At 48.6% G+C, this 26,459-nt stretch overlaps 1 protein-coding gene across 1 annotated transcript in view; it reads right to left on the reverse strand.

Annotated features, from left to right (window-relative positions):
- The window catches only part of gprc6a (G protein-coupled receptor, class C, group 6, member A), an 83,246-nt gene that overhangs the window by 22,926 nt on the left and 33,861 nt on the right, over positions 1-26,459 (reverse strand). The gene's annotated exons all lie outside the window — the stretch shown is intronic.

Raw genomic sequence — 26,459 nt, forward strand, 5'->3', positions numbered from 1 at the left:
CTGCAAAGTGGTTCTCTCTTCCATATTTTGTGCACTTCTTCCCAAACGCTGCGCACTTTTGTTTACTTTTCTCATGCGTTTTTCCACAATATCTGCACTCCACAGTATTGCTCATCTGTTTCCGATACTGTGCTCCTTGCACAGCCTGTACCTCTTCCACCATCGATCCCAAGATGGTTTTCACATTGTCCTTTGAGAGCTCAGCGGCTCTGCACAGCTGCAAACATGTGTCCAGCGTCAAGTTTTTCTGTCGGAGCAGTCTTTCTCTTATGATTGTGTTGTTACCTCCACACACTATCCGATCCCGAATGAGCGAGTCTCTCACTGTCCCAAAGTTGCATGCTTTTGCCAACACTCTCAGTTGCATGACATAACGGTCTATATTTTCACTGGTGCCCTGGTTTCTTGTAAAAAAACAAAACAATAACATTCCACAGTCTCGTTAACGCTGGAACCCAGCCACTGAGGATGCACAAGCCAGTGCATCCTTAGTGCCGGTCCCAAGCCCGGACAAATGGGGAGGGTTGCGTCAGGAAGGGCATCCGGCGTAAAATCTTTGCCAAATCAAATATGCGGATCATTATGGTTTCATGCCACGAAAGAGCACCACAGATGCGATGTTTGCTTTGAGAATGTTGATTGAGAAGTATAGAGAAGGCCAGAAAGAGTTGCATTGTGTCTTTGTAGATTTAGAGAAAGCTTATGACAGAGTGCCGAGAGAGGAGGTGTGGTATTGTATGAGGAAGTCAGGAGTTGCAGAGAAGTATGTAGGAGTGGTGCAGGATACGTATGAGGGAAGTGTGACAATGGTGAGGTGTGCGGTTGGAATGACAGATGGGTTCAAGGTGGAGGTGGGATTACATCAAGGATCGGCTCTTAGCCCTTTCTTGTTTGCAATGGTGATGGACAGGTTGACGGACAAGATCAGGCAGGAGTCTCCATGGACGATGATGTTCGCGGATGACATTGTGATCTGTAGCGAGAGGAGGGTGCAGGTTGAGGAGAGCCTGGAGAGGTGGAGGTATGCACTGGAGAGAAGAGGAATGAAAGTCAGTAGGAGCAAGACGGAATACCTATGCGTGAATGAGAGAGAGGACAGTGGAATGGTCAGGATGCAAGGAGTGGAGGTGACAAAGGCATTTGAGTTTAAATACTTGGGGTCAACTGTCCAAAGTAACGGGGAGTGCAGTAGAGAGGTGAAAAAGAGAGTGCAGGCAGGTTGGAGTGGGTGGAGAAGTGTGTCAGGAGTGATTTGTGACAGAAGGGTATCAGCAAGAGTTAAAGGGAAAGTTTACAAGATGGTTGTGAGACCAGCTATGTTATATGGTTTGGAGACAGTGGCACTGACGAAAAGACAGGAGGCGGAGCTGGAGGTGGCAGAGTTGAAGATGCTAAGATTTTCACTGGGAGTAACGAAGAAGGACAGGATTAGGAGCGATTATATTAGAGGGACCGCTCAGGTTGGACGGTTTGGGGACAAAGCAAGAGAGGCAAGATTGAGATGGCTTGGACATGTGTGGAGGAGAGATGCCGAGTATATTGGGAGAAGGATGCTGAATATGGAGCTGCCAGGGAAGAGGGGAAGAGGAAGGCCAAAGAGGAGGTTTATGGATGTGGTGAGGGAAGACATGCAGGTGGCTGGTGTGACAGAGGAAGACGCAGAAGACAGGAAGAAATGGAAACGGATGATCCGCTGTGGCGACCCCTAACGGGAGCAGCCGAAAGTAGTAGTAGTAGTCTCGTTAACGCTGGGGTCGCAGTGATCACCAAACTTCTTGATAACGTCATCTAACTTCCATGCATCCTTCGGTGTGCCGCCCAGTAACGTGTCCATAAGTTCCCTGCGGCTCTCCCCGGCAAGATAGCTGAACAGTTTCACTTTCTGTTTGTCATCGGCGTCAGCCATGGCTAAATCCACATACAGAGCAAACTCGTCCCTCCAGGCCTTCCATGTCTTCGAAAGGTTGCTTGAGTCCAGACATAACGTTTGCGGTGGTTTTAGCCCATCCATGTCACACGGCAGTCTCACACTAGCAGCTAATGCTAACGTATACTGAACGTTGTTTAGTAACACTAACCGCTCTCCCGCTCCAAGAAAACTTTTCCGCATCAAACTTCAAACCGAGTCGTCCGCCGCTGCCACCATGTTAAAGTGTGTTGTTTCCTTCTACTAATGAGACTTTACAACTCGTTTCAACCCCACTGGGCAATAAACTTTAATAATAACTTCGGCACGCAAGGTTATACATCATGCTCGGTCCGTTATTCATGGTGCAACAACATAAACGACCTCTGTGGAAACAAGGAACTAAACAATGGTTCCTAACAATAGTTCCTATTGTTACAAAGTCGACTTCTCCTAGCAATTTCTCTTAGGCCTTTATCTCTAACGCCCATTACGATTCTGTCTCTGGTTAGAGAGTCTGCCAGGTCTCCAAAGTTGCATGACTGACACTTCAATTTCAAGTCCATCAAAAATTCTTCTACTGACTGTTAGTATGTTTGTTTTCAACTGTTGAATATATATCTCTCATGTTTCGTTTTGGTGTGCAGAATTGCTCAAATCTCCTTATTACCCCGTTGTAGTCCTTTTGTTCATCTGCTTAAAGCTGTTGAAGACGTATATGGCCTCGGTTCCCGCGACCATTAGAAGGAGCGCAATCTTCTGCTCATCGTCCTTCTCTGTCGCCTCTATCGGAGCCAGATAGTGTTGTAATACCGTATTTTGACAATGGGTGTCAAAATACTGTATTGCGACTGTCCTCTAGTGTCTGCTTGTAGTTCCGGTTTGACTTTTCTGAATAAACGCGTGAAAAAACAATAGGTTATGGGCCCAGAGCGTCGCTAAAAGGCTGTTTTACGCGGAGTTTTGTGTGAGATAAACGGTGTTGTGGAATTCACAATGGAACATAAGCTGTTTATTGACAGGCTGAGCGGACTAGAGAACTGGGCAACATGGAATGTTCAGATGGAACACTTGCTGAAAGCGAAAGGACTATGGGGCATGCTAATGGAGACGAATATCCTAGCCGCAGATGCTAATGCACACGCACAAGCTGAATTCACGAAACGGAGAGAGAAGGCATTCTTTGTGTTAGTGCTGAATGTAAGTGCACCCCAGTTGTACCTGATAACAAGCTACCAGACTCCAAAAGAGGCGTGGAACACGTTTGTCATGTGCATAAACGACAGGCCAGGGAGTCGCGATTAATAACGTGCTTTATTCAGCCATCTGCTTCCCGAACCGGACAATCCCCAAAATGCCCCAGTACAGAATGTTGCATTGTTCATATTTATGTCACGGATGTCTAGCTACATACTTGTTTGGTATGTTAATATACTTTTGTAGAGTTAGACTGCAGGAACAAACATTAGACGTCCGGTCGTACTTGGTGGGGCAGGAAGAGAACTTTATTGCACATGCGCAGAAGTCATACACACACACGGATACCCGCAAGGACCAAAATAGCTGCTTATAGCGCAGTAAATAATACAGTGGCTGACTGGCTGTATATGTGAGACTGCACATTTAATTATGTTCAACACCCTCACTCAGGCTCACCTTTACAGACTTACATGAAAAGAAAAACAGGTCTACCTTAAAACATAAATGACCTATGCCGGTAATTAACATAAAATAACGGTAACATTATTCCTTGAATAACAACTCAGGAAAGCCCCAACTTTATTGTTGTTTGATACTTCTGGGTTATCTAGGTTTCCCCAAACAAATAACATCTGAACTTCTCAAACTTTGCTTTTGTCAGTGGTTTGGTCAACACGTCGGCCATCATCTTTTCTGTGGGACAGTATTCAATGGATATTTTACCATCAATATGTGCGGCTCGCACAAAATGATATTTAATATCAACGTTTGCTCCGTTGCCTACATACTGGATTTTTGGACAGAGCAATCGTCCCCTGATTGTCTTCGAATATTCTCACTGGTGTGTGCTGCCTATCCTTATTCATCCCTTGAAGTAATTGAACAAGATATAGGCTCTCTTGGGCAGTGGCTGCTAGAGCCATGTACTCCGCCTCGCATGTTGACAAAGCCACTGCTGGTTGTTTCCTAGTCTTCCAGGATACAACTGGACCCTCTTTGACCAAGCTAAAACAGTACCCAGTAGTATTCCTCCTGTCATTTTGGTCTGACGCCCAGTCGGCATCACTATAACCCTCTAGTTTAAGGTCTTTGTCACTTCTTTTGTAACATAGCTCATATTCAATTGTGCCCTTCAAGTAACGTAGCACCTGTTTAGCTGTTACCCAGTGTTGTTGTTTTGGCTGTGCTAAGTATTGTGACAACTTGCTGACCACCCAGCTTAGGTCTGGTCTAGTAGAGGTCATTATGTAGATCAGACTGCCAACTATCTCTCTGTAACCTGTGGCATCTACAACCTCACCCTCCTCATCAAAATTTAGCTTTTGCTCACAGGGTGTTGACCTCGGTTTACAGTCGGACATGCCAAACCTCTGTAGCACCTTTACAATGTGTCTTGCCTGACTCATCTTGATTTCTCCCTTTTTCTGTGTGAAATCAATACCCAAGAAATGTTTAAGCTCCCCTAGATCCTTCATTTTGAACTTCATTTTCAACATTTCCTTTACCTCACTGATCAAGTCGTTGTTGTTGGCTGCAATTATTAAATCGTCCACCCAAATAATCAGGATCACCTTCTCATTTTCAGATTGTTTATCATATACACAATTGTCGGCCGCATTCTGGATAAATCCGTTTTCTACTAGGTGATCATGTAGGAGTTTGTTCCAGTTGCGCCCTGATTGTTTCAGGCCATACAACGACTTGTTCAGCTTACAAACCAAACGATCATCAGTGTTGGACTCAACTATGAATCCCTCCGGCTGTTCTATATACACCTCACAGTCCATCGGGGCATGTAGGTACGCCGTTTTCACGTCCATCTGATGGAGCACTAGGTCGTCTTGTGCCGCCATCTGCATCAGAATTCTCACTGACGTCATGTTAGCAGTTGGGGAGAATGTCTCTTTATAATCTATCCCCTCTATCTGGCTATAGCCCTTAGCTACATATCTAGCTTTGTATGTTTCAGATTCATCATGGTTCTCTTTAATTGTAAAGACCCAGCGACCTCCCACAACAGTTTTCCCTTTAGGAATTGTGGTCAATGTGAACGTTTCGTTCTCTTTTAAAGAGTTAATCTCTTCTTCCATTGCGTTAGCCCACTTCTGAGACTTATTAGAGCTCATGGCCTCCTTGAATGTGTTTGGTACCCCAAATACAGCTCTATAAAAATAATCCGCATCTTGCACGTCAGTACATTCTGCTTTACACTGGTATTCTTCAAGATATTTTGGGGTCTTCCTCTCTCTAGTTGGGTAGCGGTTTCTGCCCTCACTATCCCCCTGGTTATTAGAAAGTGTACCACTTTCACCTCCTGTACCTGTAATCTGGGGCTGCTCATCAGTCCTAACTGGTACTACATCAGGCTCGTATGAAACCCTCATAGCTGTCTCCATCGTTGTGTGGACCTGTTTGTGTCTGGCAGTCTCTGTTGCTCTTCTGTATGAACTTAACTAATCTATGCTTTGACACTTTTCCTGTTTTTGGATAATATACACTACCGTTCAAAAGTTTGGGATCACCCAAACAATTTTGTGTTTTCCATGAAAAGTCACACTTATTCACCACCATATGTTGTGAAATGAATAGAAAATAGAGTCAAGACATTGACAAGGTTAGAAATAATGATTTGTATTTGAAATAAGATTTTTTTTACATCAAACTTTGCTTTCGTCAAAGAATCCTCCATTTGCAGCAATTACAGCATTGCAGACCTTTGGCATTCTAGCTGTTAATTTGTTGAGGTAATCTGGAGAAATTGCACCCCACGCTTCCAGAAGCAGCTCCCACAAGTTGGATTGGTTGGATAGGCACTTCTTGCGTACCATACGGTCAAGCTGCTCCCACAACAGCTCAATGGGGTTCAGATCTGGTGACTGCGCTGGCCACTCCATTACCGATAGAATACCAGCTGCCTGCTTCTGCTCTAAATAGTTCTTGCACAATTTGGAGGTGTGTTTAGGGTCATTGTCCTGTTGTAGGATGAAATTGGCTCCAATCAAGCGCTGTCCACTGGGTATGGCATGGCGTTGCAAAATGGAGTGATAGCCTTCCTTATTCAGAATCCCTTTTACCCTGTACAAATCTCCCACCTTACCAGCACCAAAGTAACCCCAGACCATCACATTACCTCCACCATGCTTAACAGATGGCGTCAGGCATTCTTCCAGCATCTTTTCATTTGTTCTGCGTCTCACAAACGTTCTTCTTTGTGATCCAAACACCTCAAACTTGGATTCATCCGTCCACAACACTTTTTTCCAGTCTTCCTCTGTCCAATGTCTGTGTTCTTTTGCCCATCTTAATCTTTTTCTTTTATTGGTCAGTCTCAGATATGGCTTTTTCTTTGCCACTCTGCCCTGAAGCCCAGAATCCCGCAGCCGCCTCTTCACTGTAGATGTTGACACTGGTGTTTTGCGGGTACTATTTAATGAAGATGCCAGTTGGGGACCTGTGAGGCGTCTGTTTCTCAAACTAGAGACTCTAATGTACTTATCTTCTTGCTCAGTTGTGCAACGCGGCCTCCCACTTCTTTTTCTACTCTGGTTAGAGCCTGTTTGTGCTGTCCTCTGAAGGGAGTAGTACACACCGGTGTAGGAAATCTTCAATTTCTTAGCAATTTCTCACATGGAATAGCCTTCATTTCTAAGAACAAGAATAGACTGTCGAGTTTCAGATGAAAGTTCTCTTTTTCTGGCCATTTTGAGCGTTTAATTGACCCCACAAATGTGATGCTCCAGAAACTCAATCTGCTCAAAGGAAGGTCAGTTTTGTAGCTTCTGTAACGAGCTAAACTGTTTTCAGATGTGTGAACATGATTGCACAAGGGTTTTCTAATCATCAATTAGCCTTCTGAGCCAATGAGCAAACACATTGTACCATTAGAACACTGGAGTGATAGTTGCTTGAAATGGGCCTCTATACACCTATGTAGATATTGCACCAAAAACCAGACATTTGCAGCTAGAATAGTCCTTTACCACATTAGCAATGTATAGAGTGTATTTCTTTAAAGTTAAGACTAGTTTAAAGTTATCTTCATTGAAAAGTACAGTGCTTTTCCTTCAAAAATATGGACATTTCAATGTGATCCCAAACTTTTGAACGGTAGTGTACATTGTATGCAGGGCTGTATTTATCATATCCTATGAAAATGCCCTTCTCGCACCTTGGATCCAGTTTCTTTTTGTCTTGTCTATAGGCATAGCACTCAGTGCCAAAAACCATCATATGGGAAATATTTGGTGTTTTCCCTGTGAAAGCACTGTATGGGGTTTGCTTTAATCGCTTACAATAGCACCTGTTGCGTATCTGTGCAGCTGTCTGCACCGCAAACCTCCATAGCTGTTTTGGCATCTTACTTTCTAGCAGCATACATCGTGCCATGTCAAATAATGTTCTCCAGTTTCGTTCTGCCGTGCCGTTCTGATGCGGCGCGTAGGGGGCACTAGTTTGGTGACTAATTTTATTTTCTCTCAGCAGATCTTGGAAACATCCTCCAGTGAACTCGGTACCATTGTCAGACCTAATGGTTTTCACCTGCCCAAAGGAGGCAGTGTCAGCTAAGAATTTTTCGGTAGCCTTAGCTGTATCACTCTTTGACCTCATGAAATATGTCCATGCCATACTGCTATAGTCATCTGTGAAAGCTATGGTGTATTTATACCCATCTTTATCAGTAGGCTCGATCGGGCCGCACAGATCTGTATGGACTAGTTCAAGTATTCCTTTAGCTTTGCTATCAGCCTGTCTGTTTCTAGACTCCACAAATTTTCCTTGTGTACATGTTTCACAGTTGAAGTTAGATTTGTCATTTTTCCCCTTAATCATCATTCCTTCAACTACACCTTCTAGTCTTGAAACATCATCTAAGGTAGAATGACCAAGGATTCTGTGCCACGTTTCAATATCATGACATCCTTTGTATCCGTCAACATTATCATCAGTATTATTAGCTGTAGACAAATAATAGTTTCCCAAATACTTCAATGTTAAACTTGGTACCCTCGTTTTTATACCCCATCCAATTTTCACCTTCCTTTAAGTGGATTTCTGCTCCGTTACTTGAGGCTGCTTTAACGGAAAAAATGTCCTGAGGAAATGTCGGGATATACAGGGCCCTCTTCAGTCGTGCTGTCACCTTTCTTCCTTCGCTGTCAATTAAGGTGACTTCAGCTTCTCCTCTGGCCTTGGCAACTCCGGTAGCCTTTGTCCCGTCTGCAAGTTCAATCACGTGACTCTTGGGCTTAAAGCCTTTATCGACTGTTTTGAACTTTGTAAAGTCATTTATCATGTGTGACGTCGCGCCACAGTCGACCATCAAACCTCTGTTGTTGACAGTCCGCCTCACCGGCCTGGTGTCCTCTTTCATCTTGAAGCAATATGACCTGCCTTCCCGGTCATCGGCGTCCGCCTCTATTTCTCGGTGGGTGCCGTCTGTCTCTCGGTGCGCTCCCCAGCGTCCGTCCTGGTCCCCCGCTGCACCCTGCTCTGCTCCGGTCACTCCCGCGATGGCGTCTCGCTGCTTCCCCCGGCCTCGCGCGTAATGTTGCCGAAGTATCTTCAATGCCGCCCTACCGTCGGCTGCTGCATCCCGCATAATTAGTGACAAGCTCTTGTTGTCTAAAACTTGCACCCGCTCCGCGTACGCTTCTCTGTTTTTCTTGACGTCTGCTTCTCTCAACTGGACAGCATTTTCGCCCGTAGCGATAACTGGCACGTTCAGTAGAGTCTCGCTGAGTCCTCTCAACTCCATGTGGGCTAGGAAGCGAGTTTCCCATAACTTGTATCCTCTCTCGTCGCCGTCGAACAAAAGTCTATTAAATCGCCGACTAGACATGGCACTGGGCCCATAACCTGTTGCATTGTTCATATTTATGTCACGGATGTCTAGCTACATACTTGTTTGGTATGTTAATATACTTTTGTAGAGTTAGACTGCAGGAGCAAACATTAGACGTCCAGTCGTACTTGGTGGGGCAGGAAGAGAACTTTATTGCACATGCGCAGAAGTCATACACACACATATGGATACCCGCAAGGACCAAAATAGCTGCTTATAGCGCAGTAAATAATACAGTGGCTGACTGGCTGTATATGTGAGACTGCACATTATGTTCAACACAGAACCGCGCTAAAACGTATGGTTGCGTGCCCCTCCTCTTACGTACACAGCATGCTGGGCACTGTAGTTCTCATCACATCTCCCTCCTTTTAAAGAACATGTATGTTCCAATAGAAACAATAACATTGCTAGATTATAAAACATAGCAACAGCAATACCATATTAGCAATTTGCTAATTAACAGCATAACCAGCTAACAATGAAGACATGCACTTCAAAATTCAAAAATTAACCTGAAGGGTGGGGTAGACTGCCCAGCCCTTCGACTGAGTGTGGGGATTATTCTGCCCCATTGCTCACTCAGTATCTAAACATCATACCGCTTTGGGGGTTTTACAACTCTGCCACTGGAGGTGATGGTGAACCCAGAGGGCCTTGCTGGCACGTCGACCGGTGGGCTGAGTTGTTCCTGCTGCAAGTCATTGCTGTCTCTGGCTGGTTGGGTTGCAACAGTTGCAGGGGCAGGAACGGATTGCAGGTGCCTGCGGTTCTGTCTGAAGACAGCCCCTCTCCGCCCCTTTTGCCCGTCTAGTTTGACTCGTACCCTCTCACCTGAGTGCAGTTCGGTTAGGGCACGTGCAGAGTGTCTCCTGTCGAAGAAAAACTTATAAGCCTCTTTTGCCCTTCTGTCATTCTTCTCCACCTCCTTGTGGTCGAAGAGCTGTGGCTGGAGTTTCCTCTCCAGCACAGGCATGTTGGTCCGGATCTGGCGGCCGGTCATGAGCTGCGCGGGGCTCGCACCTGTGGCAGCAATTGGTGTGGCGCGGTAGCGCATCAGCGCTACGTGAGGGTCAGGCAGCCACAAAATTCTTTTGGCCGTCCCGACGGCCCTTTCGGCAGCTCCATTTGCCTGGGGGAAGTGGGGGCTGCAGGTTGTGTGGCGGAAATCATAGTTCCTACAAAACTGCCTAAATTCGGCTGACGTAAACTGTGTGGCATTGTCACTAATGAGTTCCCCAGGGACGCCCCATCGTGCGAACATACCTTTCAGCTGCTCAATCACCTGTAGACTGGAGGTGGTCCGTAGCTGGGCGATCTCAATGTCCCTGGAATAATAATCAACCACTACCAGGTAGTTTTTTCCATCCTGCTCGCAAAGGTCTACCCCAATCTTGTGCCATGGGCCGGGCGGCAGTGGTGTTGTACGTAGGGGCTCTTTGTACTGTGAGGGCTTATTGATTTGGCAGAATTTGCGCTGTGTAACTTTCCGGTAAATGTCCGATCCGATGTTGGGCCACCAGACAGACAACCTGGCTCTTTCACGACACTTTGTAAGGCCTTGGTGCCCTTCGTGAATCCTGTGTAGGATGTCTTCCTCATACGCGGGGGGAATTACAATCCTGTCTTGGTACAGGAGCAGCCCGTCTGCCTCGGACAGCGATGCCCTCGCAGCGTGGTAGCCATGCAGATAAAAGGGCACGTGCCTCGGCCATCCCTCTCTGGTGTACCCGATCACCCTCTGCATTGTGTCGTCCTGACGCGTGGCCTGTTTTAACATGTCCAGCTTCGTGCTCGACACCGGTTTGGTTTCGATCACATTTTCGACATGCGCACGCATATCCCCGTCTGTGTCTGCCCCGCGGCCGTCCTGGAGTGGGTTCCTGGAAAGGGCGCCGGCCACCACCAGCTGTGAACCCGGAACATACACTGCTCTGGGGTTAAAACGCATTAGACGAATTAGAAGCCGCCGGCATCTCGGTAGGCACTTTGTCCAGATCATATGCATTAATGAGGGGGGCCAGGGGCTTGTGGTCTGTCTGTAAGCTGTAATATTTGCTAGTAATATTTGATTTGCTAATGTCCCTTACGGCTTTCCGTAGCGCCACAACAAAGTCACGTGATGTACGTAACAACGTCAGTCGGAATCCGGTCGAGGAATAAACACCCAGCACGAGAGAAGTCGTCCTTGCTTATTAATGTTATAAGTTAACATAGCCAGAGGGCACAGAACATTACATGGTGTCAGAGTAGCGGAGTTTAAATACCCAATATGGATTCGTACGGCGTTCCAGCTCCACGGATGGACTGGGAATCGGCGAACTTACCTGAAGCATGGAGACGATTTCGACAAACAACGGAGCTAATGTTCACGGGCCCCCTGCGCGGGAAGAATGAAGAGGAGAAATGCAGCTACCTCCTGCTCTGGATAGGGGAAAAAGGGCGCGATGTGCACAACACTTGGACACTCAGCGGAGAACAAGCCAAGAAGCTAGAAACGTACTACGATAAGTACACTGAGTACATCACCCCCAAAGCAAACCCGATTTATGCCAGATATAAATTTCATGAAAAGATGCAGGGAGAGAGTGAATCCTTCGAACAATTTATAACTGAGCTAAAGCTCCTAGTCAAAGACTGTGGCTACCCAAATGCCGACGAGATGGTCAGGGACCGCATCGTGTTTGCCACCAACTCACCCAGAGTGAGAGAAAAGCTACTTAGCCAGGGAGCTGAGCTAACGCTAGAAAAAGCCATAGACGTAGCCCGCTCACACGAGCTAGCAAAGCAACAGCTAACGTTTATGGGCCAGGGCAGCACACATGAAACGGTGCACGCAATAGGCAGAAAGACTTACAAACCGAACGCACCCAAAGCAGCTAACGCTAACTTCAGACAAAGGGAGGGTAACGTTAGCACCGCCGCTAGGGCGTGTAGCTATTGTGGAGGGCTACACGGCGCTAAAGCCACTTGCCCAGCTAAGGGTAAACAATGCATTAAATGCAAGAAGCTCAATCATTTTGCTAAAGTATGCAAGTCCAGCACCCAGGTCCAGTACTCTCATATTTCGACCCGCAGAAAGAGCTGCGACTCCAAGTGGATGCATCCAAAAGTGGCCTTGGGGCTGTCATGCTCCAAGATGGCAAACCAATTGCCTATGCGTCCAAGTCACTCAACAGCACTGAAGAAAACTACGCACAGATAGAGAAGGAGCTCTACGCTGTGGTCTTCGGCTGCAAGAGGTTCCACGAGTACATGTATGGACGAAAAGTGATTGTGGAGTCAGACCACAAGCCTCTGGAGGCAATACTAAAAAAGCCACTGGCAGCAGCACCACCCCGGCTGCAACGGATGATCCTGGCGCTCCAAAAATACGACATCCAAATCATCCACCGCCCCGGTAAGGACATACCGGTGGCCGACACACTGTCACGCAAGTCAATAGAACACCACGACAGTGACCTACAGGAAGGGATGGAGGCCCAAGTGCACACAGTCCTCAGCAACATCCCTGTGAGCGACACAAGACTCACAGAAATCAAGCAGGAAACAGCGCAAGATCCACAGCTCACCGCACTCAGACGAGCCACACTCACTGGCTGGCCAGACACAAAGAAAAAGTGCCCGCCCAGCATCCAGGAATACTGGAACCACAGAGCAGAAATCTCAGAAATGGACGGTATCCTGTTCAAAGGTGAGAGAATCATTGTCCCCCAAAAGCTTCGCAAGGACATGATACAGCGCATCCATGCCAGCCACCTTGGCGTGGAAAAAAGCAAATGCCGAGCAAGAGACTTACTGTTCTGGCCTGGCATGGGGAAACAGATCGAGGATGCGGTAGCAGACTGCAGCATATGCCAAGAACGGCGCAGCGCAAATGCAAAGGAACCAATGATGTCACACGCCATACCCGAGCGGCCGTGGCAAGTGATAGGCACAGACCTATTCACATGGAACTCACAGGACTTCATAGTCACTGTGGACTACTACTCCAGATTCTTCGAGCTAGAAAGACTTTACAGCTGCACCTCATCTGCCGTCATCATGAAGCTGAAAGCAGCAATGGCTCGACACGGAATCCCCGAGACTATCATCAGCGACAACGGTCCGTGCTACAGCTCTGGTGAGTTCCGCAACTTCTCACAGACATGGGGTTTCTCACACACCACCACAAGCCCCCACTACCCACAGAGCAACGGCCTCTCCGAGAAGACTGTCCAGACGGCCAAACGCATCCTGGACAAAGCCAAAGCTGAGAACAAAGACCCCTACATGAGCTTACTGGAGTATCGCAACACACCGGTGGACAACCTGAAATCACCGGCACAGCTACTGATGAGTCGGAGGCTGCGGTCCATTCTCCCATCAACAGCAAAACACCTGCAGCCACAGATCGCCAGTCAGGAGGATGTTCACAAAAGGAGAGAGGTATGTCAACAGCGCCAGCAGGCATACTACAACCGAACAGCCAAACCTCTGCCCCACCTGCCCGCAGGCACACCAATCCGCTTCCGGCAGGAGGATGGATCCTGGAGACCTGCAACTGTGGAAAGACCAGCGAACACAGAGAGGAGCTACCACATCCAAACCAAAGAAGGTCAGATCTACCAACGCAACCGTCAACACCTGCGACAAAGCAGAGTGAACACTCACACTACACACACACACACTTCACAGCAGACTGTTACCAGCGCTAACAACAACACACAAGCCCATCAGCAAGAGCATGCTGAACCTCCAGACACGAACAATCAGCGACAACCAGACACACAGCCTGGTTACACCACGAGGTCAGGTCGCACGATCAAACCAAGACAAATCCTTGACTTATGAATGTTAAAAAAGAGAATTTTACACCAACCTGTACTATACCTGCTATGTTTTGAAAAGAAATATTTACAGCGTTCACTTACCTTGTGTACCTACCTGCTGTTTGCAGTTACCAGTAATGAAATGAAAAAAAAAAGATGAAATGTTATTACGGTGTCACATTTAGACAGTGAAGGAAATGTTTTACACTACTTTGTTGCAGTCCAGTTATATAAGAGTTCCACTTTCATATTCTTTCTTATTAAGATTGTATTCGCTTATAAACGTGCTCAACGTGGTCTGTATCTCTGCAGAGAAAGCAGCACTTTTCAGAAAAAGGGAGATGTAATATTTGCTAGTAATATTTGATTTGCTAATGTCCCTTACGGCTTTCCGTAGCGCCACAACAAAGTCACGTGATGTACGTAACAACGTCAGTCGGAATCCGGTCGAGGAATAAACACCCAGCACGAGAGAAGTCGTCCTTGCTTATTAATGTTATAAGTTAACATAGCCAGAGGGCACAGATCATTACATAAGCCAAACTCAGCTAAGCCTAACAGATAACGGGAAAACCGCTCACAGGCCCACACCCCTGCAAGGCATTCCTTCTCTAACTGAGAGTATCTCTTCTCTGCATCTTTGAGAGTTCTGGAGCAGAAGGCAACAGGCTGAACTTAGTCCCCCTGAGCCTGCAACAGTGCTGCCCCCAGCCCGTAACTTCTAGCGTCCGCGCTCACAATGGTGGGCCTTGCTACATCATAGTATGCCAGGGCAGGAGTGGAAGACAACATTGCTTTTACCTTGGTGAAGGCTTGCTGCTGGGGCTCCCCCCACTGCCACTCTGCGTCTTTCTTCAGCAGCTCACTCACCGGGTGTAGCACTGATGACAGTTCGGGTAGAAACCTCCCCAGATAATTTACCATACCCAGCCACTGTCTCACCTGAGGGACATTCTCGGGGCTCTGCATGTCTGAGATGGCCTTCACCTTGCCTGGATCTGGTTTGATGCCGTCTTTGCTGATGATGTGCCCGAAATATTGCAACTCACTCCTGCTGAAGCGGCATTTCTCCCGGTTGAGCTTCAGCCCCGATGTTTTGATTGTCTGCAGTACCGCCTCCAAGTTTCTATCGTGCTCGTCCTGGTCCTTGCCGTACACGAGTATGTCATCCATGACGATGACCGTGCCCTTGTGGTCTCTCAGCAGAATGCACATTTCCCTCTGGAAGATCTCCGGTGCCGATGTGATACCGAACGGGAGCCGCTGGAAACAGAACCGGCCTCTGGGAGTAATGAAAGTGGTTAGTTTTGCACATCTGGGATCTAGCGGAATTTGCCAGAAGCCAGACGATGTGTCTAGCGTTGTAAAAACCCCTGCCCCTGCTACCTTGGGCATAATGTCCTCCAGCGTGGGAAGCATAAACCGCTCGCGCTTAACAGCCTGGTTTAGCCGCTTTAGGTCCACACAGATCCGTATCTTACCGTTCTTTTTGACTACGGGCACGATGGGTGCGCACCACTCTGTGGGCTCGGTCACTTCTGTGATGATCCCCAAGGACTGCATGCGTTGCAGCTCGTCGTCCACCTTTGGCATGAGAGGGAAAGGGACCCTGCGTGGCGTGCTGAGGGCATAAGGCTGTATATTGGGCTTAAGCTCAATCATGACAGGTTCACAATTAAGCAATCCAATGTCCCCGAAAACATCTTCGCTAACCTGATCTGTTCTAAAAACTAGGCCCATTTCACATGCAGCTCTGTGACTCAATAGATTGTTGGCATTTGGCCCTTTTATCACAAAAATCCCACTTTTGTTCATCTTCCCCTGTCTCTCCGTGCACGCCACAAATTTCCCCGCACACTGCAGTGCTCCCCCTGGGCTTCTCAGGTCGATTGATGTTTTAACCAGCTGTGGCCGTTCAGGCAGTGACCTATATGCAGTCTGTGACATGGTAGTGATGTCCGCTCCCGTATCGATTTTAAAATTAACCAACTTGCCGCAGATCGGTATCTCCACTTGCCACTTTTTCTCAAAATCCATCCCCTCTATGCAACCGAGGAAGTAGGGGCGGCTTTCACTTTCCGCTTCGCCCTCATACGCATCACCCTGGTAAACGACCTCCCTCACGTCTCTGGTTTTGCATACGGCAGCAAAATGTCCCAGCTTGTCGCATTTCCTGCAACGCCTGTTGCGTGCAGGGCATTCCTGCTGCTACCCGTGCACGCGATTACATCGGGGGGAGGCTGTTTTGGGCCGCTGTGCGTTTCCGTTGCCCTTATTGTAGTGGATGCTAGCGTTACTGCGGTCGCGGTTGGTATTGGCGCCCTGTGCTTTGCGTAATTCCTTCCGCATTTTGCTGTTTAACCAGTTCGAACTGACGGGCCATTTGCACCGCTTTTCCTAGCGTGAGCTCATCTTCCATCTGCAACTTCTGTGACACGTCTCGGTCAGCAACTCCGATCACAACTCTATCACGAATATGCACTTCCTTTAATGCCCCGAACTCGCAGTGTTCTGCCAACTCATATAAACTCCTCACAAAGGCCTCGACAGACTCTCCAGCTCTCTGCGGGCGCTGGGGAAAACATGCACGTTCGTGGATTACATTTCTCCGTGGTACGAAATGCTCGTTGAATTTACTGACCACCCTGTCATAATCGTTAGCGTGAGAAGCCACTTCGAACGTAAATGAATTAAAAATAGCTTCTGCATCTTTCCCCATTGCGTATATCAAGGAATTGACTTGGATCTCACCATCCTCCGCATTTAGCTTGGTTGCTAGTCGAAACCGGGAAAACCTCTGAATCCAAATCCGCCATGCCGCCGGTTGCGTGAAATCAAATGCTTCGGGGGGATTAAATTTTGCCATTCCTCGTCTCACCGGACCAACTCCGTTCCCGATTATTGAGGTAAGTGGATTCGAAGATCTTCTGACACCATGTCATGTGCATAAACGACAGGCAAGGGAGTCGCGATTAATAACGTGCTTTATTCAGCCATCGGCTTCCAGTCCCCGACCCGGACAATCCCCAGAATGCCCCAGTACAGAACCGCGCTAAAACTTTGGGTTCGCGAAGCGAACCCTAGTTATATGAACAACGACAAAATGGCTGAGAGGGTTATTGCATTGTGACATCATCCACAATAGCTCGCTGGAAAAAAGAAAAACGATGGAGGTGCATTCCCCGTGCCAATCCCGGACAATATGACCCCCTGTGGTCATATGTCCTCCCACCGACCCCGTATTGGCACGCCCACCGAAAGCGCTATTCCTCTTTGTAAGTCGAACCATCTCCAACTAAATGAGCACCACACCTGTGGCCCGGGTAGGAGGAGAACGGCTCTATTCTCAGCCATTTTGTCGTTGTTCATATAACTAGGGTTCGCTTCGCGAACCCGAAGTTACATTTCACGTACTCCAAAATGGCTGAGAGGGTTATTGCATTGAACAACGACAGGATTCGTGCCTCCGTTCCCTAGCCGTCCAATGAACCCTTCAAACCCCTGGTGGGAAGGGGTACGCGTTCTGATGAGAGCATCCTAAGAGGCCTGCTCCAGAACAGCGTCGGCAACCGACCGCACCTTAACGTGCCGGTAATAATGCCGTAAGAAAGTGGTCTCACCACTCCAAACCGCCGCCTGGCGGATGACCTCCCAGTCGATACCTGACAACACAGCTATCGACGTAGCAGTCCCTCGGGTAGAATGCGCCTTCAGCTTAGGAGCTGTTTTACCCGCTTTGGTATACGCCTCCGTAATACCATCCACCAGCCAGTGTGCTAGCCTCTGGGTGGAAAGGGCATAACCTGGTTTGCTCACTCTGTAGGTCAACAGCAGCCTGTCAGACCTACGAATATCTGCTGTGCGCCGCATGTAAATGCGTAAAGCCCGTACAGGACACGAGAGGTGCAAGCGTTTCTCATCCCTAGTCACCGGTGACGGATGAAACGCGTGTATCACCACCGGGGCCCTACGCGTCAGGACAGACAGTTTTGGGCACGAAGCTGGGGTCTGTAAAGAGCGTGACCATCAGATCACCAGAAAACACCATCCCCTTGATGGTGAGTGCAGTGAGCTCACAACCCCTCGCTGCGGTGGTAAGTGCCAAGAGCACAGCCAGCTTAGCCGAGACATAACGCATGTCTGCCGTAGACATGGGTTCAAAGTGATCTTTCTCTAGTGCGCGCAGAACAAGGGAAGCATCCCAAGTTTCAGCTCTCGTAAGCTCCTTAGCTGAGAGCTTCTTAGCACCCAACAGGTACTGCGTCATGAGCGGGTGCGTGAAAACCGTGCTACCCTCGATCTTCCCCCCGGAAGAACGTTGAGAGCCGATACACAGACTTTGACCGAGGAGAAAGACCATAGTCTATCACTCCTACAGACCTCCACAAAAGTCAGTATAGGGCCAATCCCTACTGACAAAGGGTCCATGTCGCGTTCAGCGCAAAATTGGTCAAATCGATTCCAGTACCCCTGGTACCTGGAATAAGTGGAGTCTTTACGCGCCGCTAAGATGACACGAATCACTTGCGCACTAAGTCCCATAGTTAAGAGCCTGGCTTTGTAAACATCCACGCCGCTAATCGGGAGCCTCCTATCCAGGGGCCCTCCCGTAGCAGCCCTCCTGCTTGCGTGAGCGCGTCCGCCCACTCCGGGACGTCGAACCGCTCGCCTACTATCCAGGGCACTATTCGCGGAAACCACGGGGTGCTCGGTTCGTACGGGGCCACGAGAACTAACCGACCCCCTGTGCGCTCGAACTTGACCACCAGGTCTAGGAGGCACCTGCGCGGGGGGAATGCGTAAAGCATCTCCTCGGGCCATGGATCTAGTCCAAGCGCGTTGACCCCCAACGGCGCTAGGTCGGACGGGAGCATCGAGTACCAACGAGGGCACTTGTAATTGAGTTTCGATGCGAACAGATCCACTTGAGCTACCCCGAACCTCTCCCAGATCATAGCCACTATGGCTGGGTTGAGGCTCCAATTGTCCGCATGCGGGCCGCCTCTCGAGAGGATGTCCGCTGCTTCGTTGTCCTTCCCAGGAACATGAAGCGCCCTGATTGATAGCGCGTTGCTGTTGACCCAAATCCAAATTTGCATGGCCAACTCTCTGCAACGCTTGGACTTCATACCGCCTTGGCGGTTGATGTAGGCCTTGGCCGTCATGCTGTCTGTCATTATCAGTATGTGACGGCCTACGAGATCCTGAGCGAAATGCTGGATAGCCAGCCAAATCGTCTCCGTCTCGCGCGCGTTGATGTGGACCTTCTCCCCAGACGGCCACACTCCTCGCGCTGTTTTGTAGCCAAGGATGGCCCCCCAACCCGAGAGGGACGCATCCGTATAAATCGTTACCTCGGGTCCCCTGGGGCCCATAGGGACCCCAGACATGTCCACGCAGGCTCTGTTCCAGTGGTCTAGGTCCTGCGCTACCACGCGCGGGACCAGGATAAGATGGTTGTTGTACCGGCGTTCGTTGCCGTATTTCAAGAAGTGAACTGCGAACCACAATTGCAGTCTCCTCATGAACAACAGACCTAAAGGAACAACTTGGTGAGCCGATGCCAGAAGGCCCAGCAGCCTCCTGATCATCCGATAAGTGACATATGTCCCCGGGACGAAATGTGCTAACGTGGTCCTGGTGGAATGCCATCTCTCTTGCGTAAGGGTTGCGCGCATGGATACCGTATCCAAACTCAGACCCAGATACGTTGCCTGGCACGAAGGCCATGGCGCGCTCTTCTTTATGTTGATAGTGAAACCCATGTACTCCATGAATTCCATCAACTCCTGAGTATGGAGTATTGCTTGTTCCGGCGACCGGGCCAACACCAACAGGTCGTCTAGGAACCATGCCAAGCGCATACCTTTGCGCATCAACACTCCGAGCGCTGCTTTCACACACCTTGTGAATGTCAGAGGAGAGAGGCGATATCCGAACGGGAGGCATGTGTACTGGTAACACTGACCCCAGTAACAGAACCGAAGATACTTTCTGTGTCTTTCCGCAATCGGACAATGATAGAAAGCATCTTTTAGGTCGACCGAAGTTAGCCAATCGGACTGTGTCACCATTGACAGCAGAACCGGTGTGCGTAGCATTTTGAAACTGACCTTCTCTACATACTTGTTGAAGGGTTTCAAATCTAGGATTGGGCGCATGCCCCCATCCTTCTTCGGGACCAGAAAGTAACGGCTGTAAAACCCGTCTTCTCTTTCTAGGGGAGGAACCACCGTGATTGCCCCTTTCGAGAGTAACTCTGTGAGTTCGTTGTCTAGGATTTGTGCTTCGGCCACCGACCCCGGTTCCGTATGCACTATTCCCAAGTACGGGGGTACAATACCGTTCTCGAAAAGGATTTGGTGTCCGTGGGCTATCTGATCCAAAACAGAAGCCGACGGGACCAATTCCTTCCACCTGTGTAACATGCGTGACAGAGGTCTCGTTGCCTCCTGTACCTTGCTGTTCAGGTAGCGCGCGTAAGTTGCGCGTAAAGGGTCTGGGGAAGCCCCGCCCGCCATGCCCTGCATCCATGGGGGGGCTTCGTCCTTGTAAAGGAGACCCAGATGGGGGAATTGGCGTTTTGAACCTTTCCAAATTACCATTTGACCCATCAGAGAGACTAAACATTGTCGCATCATAGTCCCCTCCCAGGGGCTCATTTGCGCTCATGTCATTATTATCCAATATTTCCAGCAGGGATGTTATTACATTGTTATCATCATCTTTACCTAAAGATTCAGACAGACAATCAGACTTGCGTTTCAAACCTTTTAAAACGCAATCACCATCATCACCAACATAAAAACTTTTATTCACATTCACAACCTTTGGAATAGAACAAGTAGACTGTGCATCAGAAACCAAAATAAAAGGCGCAGTGTTTAGCCCTGCGCACGCTGTGTCCCCTGAACAAGCGTCTATATCGCCGGAGACGGCTCTGGAATCAGTCTGTTGGTGTGGGTCGTAACATCCTGCCGAAACACGTCACTTGGCAGCTCCCTTCTTGGAAGTGTCTGTGCTGTCCGGCTTGGCCGCCTTGGCCGCTGGATCTGTGGAAGACTGGGAGTTTGGACGTGAGCCCTGTCCACGCCCGCGCCCCACTTTACCACCTCTTTTTGGATAAGTCTCTCTCCATTTCTGCTTGCGCGTAGGCTTGTCCCCCTGCCCTTTGCCCACCGCGGGCTTAGGGGTAGGCGGGTTCTTCACCATCGGGAGAAGCTCCTTGTGCAAGGTTTCGCGCTCGGCCTGGGAGGACTTGTATTTGCTGATAATGTCCGGGGTCGTTCCAAACAGGCCCTGGTTCCCTGCGCAGGAGTGGGCCATCCACTCCTTGCAGAATTCCTCTTTTACCCCGGCTGTCTCTAGCCAGAGACGTCTGCGCGAAAGGGTGGAGGCAGCTGCGCTAGAACCGCACTCTAGAGCGATGGAATACAGCAGCGATCCCAGGGAGTCAGCTATGCGTTCCATTTCCAAGATGTACTCATGGCGGCTTTGCTTTGCTCGACGTTTGATAGGCTGCAGAGCTTGCGCATGTACGCCGTTATCATCCCAGCCGTTGAGACGAGTCCAGCTGCGCGTGTACTGGCGTGCCATGCATCACACGCGTAACGATCCACCTGTTGGCCCCACTGCGAAGGGTGTTTGGGAGTATCGCGAGACCCCACCTTGGTGTTAGGGTTGAACGATAAAACGTCCCTCTCTGGTTGCGGAATTTTCCAGTCTTTGTAGTTCAGGTTCCTAACCTCGACTGCTAAGACGTCAACCCCCTTCTGACTGAACTTTGAGGACGATTTAAGTAGCGGATCCGCCTCCGCCCGCTTAAACGCTCGTTCGATGTGAGGATAAGGTGGTAGAGTGGAGTCCCTGACCCTCTCTGCCATTCGTGGAAAATCGGCTACCACCGGATCTTGAGGATTACCCGGCTCGGTAACGATGTCGGCAGACTTGACCGCTCGCGCGAACAGATCGCGGAAACTGGCGAGGAATGTTTCGGACCCACGTTGCATGGCGTCGCCATCTTTGTTTGGTTGAGACGAACTTGGCTGGTCGTCTTCCACGCCCTGATCGTCTACTTCCTCAGGCAGTGAATCCTCGGGTTCCGCACCCGCCGAATAACATGCCCCGGATTCACCAGGGAGAGATAGGATCTCATTGATCCAGTCCTCTCTAACTATCCCGGATGGTGGGATAGCCTCTGGCTCCGGAGGGATGCTAATGCTAGCCGCCGTCCCGTGACTGTAGCTAGGAAGCATCGGAGGGATGTTGCTAGCCTCCGCCCCATGGCTATAGCTAGGTAGCACCATGCTAGCCTCCTTGTTAGCAGGTGCGAAGGGATCTGCAAGTCCCCATCTTTGACGGTACAGGGCAGCCCACCTTTGTCGCCCCGATCCTCTGATGGTTTTACAGAAATTGCAGTCGATCCCATTACGGTCTACATCCCTCAAGTAGCCCGTGTAGTGAACATGCGGGATATGGGAGACACAGTCTGGATGGGGGTCCCATTGGAGCGTCGCCGGTTTAACACACCCGCACCAAGCGTAGAATCCGGCCACATCGACCGGATTAACGAACATCTTGGCGATAAAAGGTAAGCTAACTATTGTTGAGTGATATTAAATATAATCCGAGTGTATTTTGTATTACTCTGTATGTAACCAATGTATGTAACCAGAACAGAGAGTGAAGAAGACACCTTCATGTAGACAAATATATTGCAGGTCTCCCACAAGAATGTGGGTAGGGGAGGGGGTTGCCCTCCCCTGGGGCCTTGGGAGAGACACCGTGTCTGGTACGAGGAGGACCCCCTGCTAAGCGCAGTAGGTTGAAACAGGATGAGCACTGTAATGATCTGTGCCCTCTGGCTATGTTAACTTATAACAATAATAAAGCAAGGACGACTTCTCTCGTGCTGGGTGTTTATTCACCGACCGGATTCCCACTGACGTTGTTACGTACATCACGTGACTTTGTTGTGGCGCTACGGAAAGCCGTATAGTCCATGGGCCAGACGATATTTCGGTACACTCAAGGTGGCAAAACTTACTTATAATTTTTGAAAGGATCCATGTCTGTAGATGATATCTGGTATGATAACCATTCCTGAGTGGCAGCTGTATCACAGTTATCAGCTCATGAAGTTAACCACCCGCTAAACTAAATTGCATTTTAGACGCTGGTGCATATCCTGGTTTAGCCTCATGGTCAGGACATTTTTCAATGTTCTATAATATTGTCTTTGGTATAATTTTAAAGGGGACCTTCTTAGCTTTCATTCAAGCCCTGTTGTGGATATTTCTCACAAATATAGAGGTCACTTGAGCTCTTCAACCCGTCAATAACACACATCTTTCTACAATTTTCGCCTAAACTATATACTTTCTTTTAGCCCTGTGGCATCTAGGAATATCAGGGACACAAAACACAAAAACTGGAATACTCACAGGACTGTAAAGATTCAGAAAATTTATAATATACCCATACTATTTCATTGTGTGAGGTGATTGTGAGCCTTAAATGAGAACTAGACCAAAGCCAGTTAGGTCACAAACTGGTCTCTATACATTTGTTTAAATACACAATCAAAATACATGATAAAAAGGAATACCATAGTGAGGTAATGAACTATTTTAATATTTTAAACAACATTGACATCTACATATACTTAGTCAATGATACATGTAATCCCATATCATTAGTGGGTATATGTAATGGTAATGGGTAGGGTAATGGGTATATGTGAATATGGTTACATTATTGTTATCAAGCTCTGGGTAACCAAGTCCAGAATCAACATCCTGTGCATCAATAGACTACTACCACAGTAATACCATCAGAATCATCACACTGTCATTCATCAAACTGCTCGTTTCTCTCATCATCTGACTCCCCAAGTTCAAAGTCCAGTTCTGGACCATCCTGCTGTTTTTGGTTACTGCAGGTCTGTAACCTGCACATGTCTGTGCATGGAAGTCCATTTGACAGGCACATGCAGCTTGGCATTTTGCATGAATGCACACACTTGCATGTTAGCATTTCCAAGACCACATCTGGTGCAGGTGGGGAGCGCATCCAGTAAATGGCCAGCTTGCCTTCATCGTCTGTCCATCCATACTCAGTAGGGCTTGGCACCACAGGGTTAGCCTGCAGACAGCACTTCCATATTGCTGCCTGATAGTTGGCTCGTTGAACATGCATAAAGAGACAGTCTCTACATGGTGGCAGCTGGCTGGACTCAACCTCTCCCCTTTTGGTGCAGAAGAGCTGGTAACGCAGTTTGTTCACCTCAGCAGTGTTGCTATTAGCAACATACATCCGACAGGTGAACTGCTCAATTTTCTGGAACAGCTCATCACTCACATTCCATGTCTGTCCCAGTTGACTAAAAGTCTCTTGGCAGGAAGTGTGCTTTCTCACTGTCTTCAGGGCATTCAGCTTCCCTCGACCAGCGAATGCACTGACAGTGTCGCAGCCTGTGAAGGCATGTAAGCCAATTAGGCTGTCACAGATGCTGTCTCCAAGTGAACTTGCCAGTTTGGTGATGTCGACAAACCGTGTGTGGTTCTGAGTCCCACACTTCTGGTAGATGGGACAGGTGATGTCCTTCTGGAAGCCAAGACAAAGCATCATGACATCAGTGTCCTCAGCTGTGATGATAACTGACTTTGAGCCCGCATTTGCTGCATGCAATGCATGCAGGAGCAGACGGGTGTCAGCTTCTTCATGTGTGGAGTGCAGTTCTGCTGCTTCCTCACACCCATCTTCTGTCAACTTGTAGCAGGTTTCCTCACAGGTCATGTACAACACCTTGCCATGCAGCATAGCTCTGTATCGTGGGAGTTTCCACTCTTCCACCAGAAACTTGATGAGACTGGTCTTGTTGGAGGAACTGCACAGAAATTTTCTCCACTGCTGGACGTGGTGTCCCCCTGCAAGATTCTTGTACTGGAGAGTGATGTCTCCACCCCGGTTCAGTCGTTCAGCATCTTTGATCGAAGTCTGGTGATAGACATCAAAAACAACATCAATCCTCCCACTCTGTGCTCCCTCATGGAGGACCTGGGTCTAGGCTGACTCTGCCACCTGTGCAAAGGTTTTGTTGTTGCCATTCATTTTTTGGACCAGGCTCATCCCATCAATGATGGAAGTAGATGGGATTGGGATGTCTTCTGCAGGAGATACATTCTTTTCAAGCTCTCTGGCAAGTGCAGCCTTGTTTGTTTTTCGTAAGGACCCATCAGCATTTGCCAGTGCCCATGGTAGTGGGCCCAATGGGTAGGCAAGGACATCCTTCAGATTCACCTTCCTGCTTTCAGCCACCAGGATCATGTGACTGAAAAGGTTTCTATCTGCCTTCAGAACCACATCCTGTGCTTTCTTTCCATGAACTTGTTTTGTGCTGACATTGGAGAATGTTTTCAGACTTTGCTTGGTCATCTTGTCGTGGAATTTCACAGGTGGTGGGTCTGCATCTAACCTTGTTTGCTGGAATGCTTGGTAGGCCTCTTCTCCTTTTTCAAGAGCTCTCAAGAGATCTATGGTCACATCAGGTGGAGCCATGTTGCCAGTGGAGAGGATAACCAAATCAATCTCATCAGGGGACATAGGATTGAGCCAGTTATTCTCCATAAGGTCCATGAGAGACTGGACATCTGCTTCATCTCTCTTGATCCTTGGACTCTGTAGATCTGGATGAGACCATTTGCACCTGCCTTGACCTGTCAGGTCTCTCAGCTGTCTGAGGTACATGCTTCTATACTCAGCTGTGAGATAATATTTGGTCACAGCTCCTGGCTTCAAGCTGAATCCCTTTGTCCCTCCAGCTGTTTGGGCGTCTTTGTTCACCGTTTCTTCTATAGCTTGGTCAACAGGGATTCGGCCAAAGGGATTGGTGGAGCCCAGTTGGACTGAGAAGCCTCCTTCCATGAATTCTGTGTACACATCTGGGTGTGTGATGGGCAGCTCAGACATCTGGGCGTAGTAGTAGGGGAGGTAGCGTGCATAATTCATCCTGTCATAAGCAAAGCACCATGGGATCATTGCTCGAATGCTAGCCAAGTGTAGCATCCAGTCTCCCTCTCTGGATGCTCGGATGAGCCCCAACAAGATTTCAACCATGTCCAAATAGGACATCCAGAAGTTCGAGAGGCTGCCGTTTCCACCTCTAAGGAACTCACGGTAGACTTCAAATAGATCCATGATGCGTGTACAAGAGCTGTTCTCGAGGACCTCCTTCAAAGCATGTTGTGAGACTTCTTTCCCAAGGCTGTCAATGGTCTTCAGTGTCTCATTCAGGTGAACCATGTCATTCCTGTGAGTTTCTTCCAACCAGGACAGGAAACCATTCAAGGTCAGTCGCATGAGAGCCTCATACAGGAGCTTGTGTAGTCGCACTGCCCTGTTGTACTTGCGGCCATCCATAACACCAGCAATTGAGCCTTCTGCAATCATGCCAGACTCAATGCAGAGGTCTTTGAGTCCAGCATCTTGGAAACGCTTTCCTATTATTGCCAGCAGTGTGCAGATGGTGTGGAATACCCCAAGCCTAACGATGATATCATGGAACTTGTCATGGTGTTTCCATGTGATCTCGACAGCCTTCGCATACAGGGCTTGGTCAAAGACACAGACAATCTTCCTCAGGCCTAAGCACTGCATGATGCTCAGTGACTGGTTAAGCACCTCGTTGACAGTAGACATT

The sequence above is a fragment of the Lampris incognitus genome, chromosome 9 (genome assembly GCF_029633865.1).
Source record: "Lampris incognitus isolate fLamInc1 chromosome 9, fLamInc1.hap2, whole genome shotgun sequence".
In the NCBI taxonomy this organism is placed as follows: domain Eukaryota; kingdom Metazoa; phylum Chordata; class Actinopteri; order Lampriformes; family Lampridae; genus Lampris; species Lampris incognitus.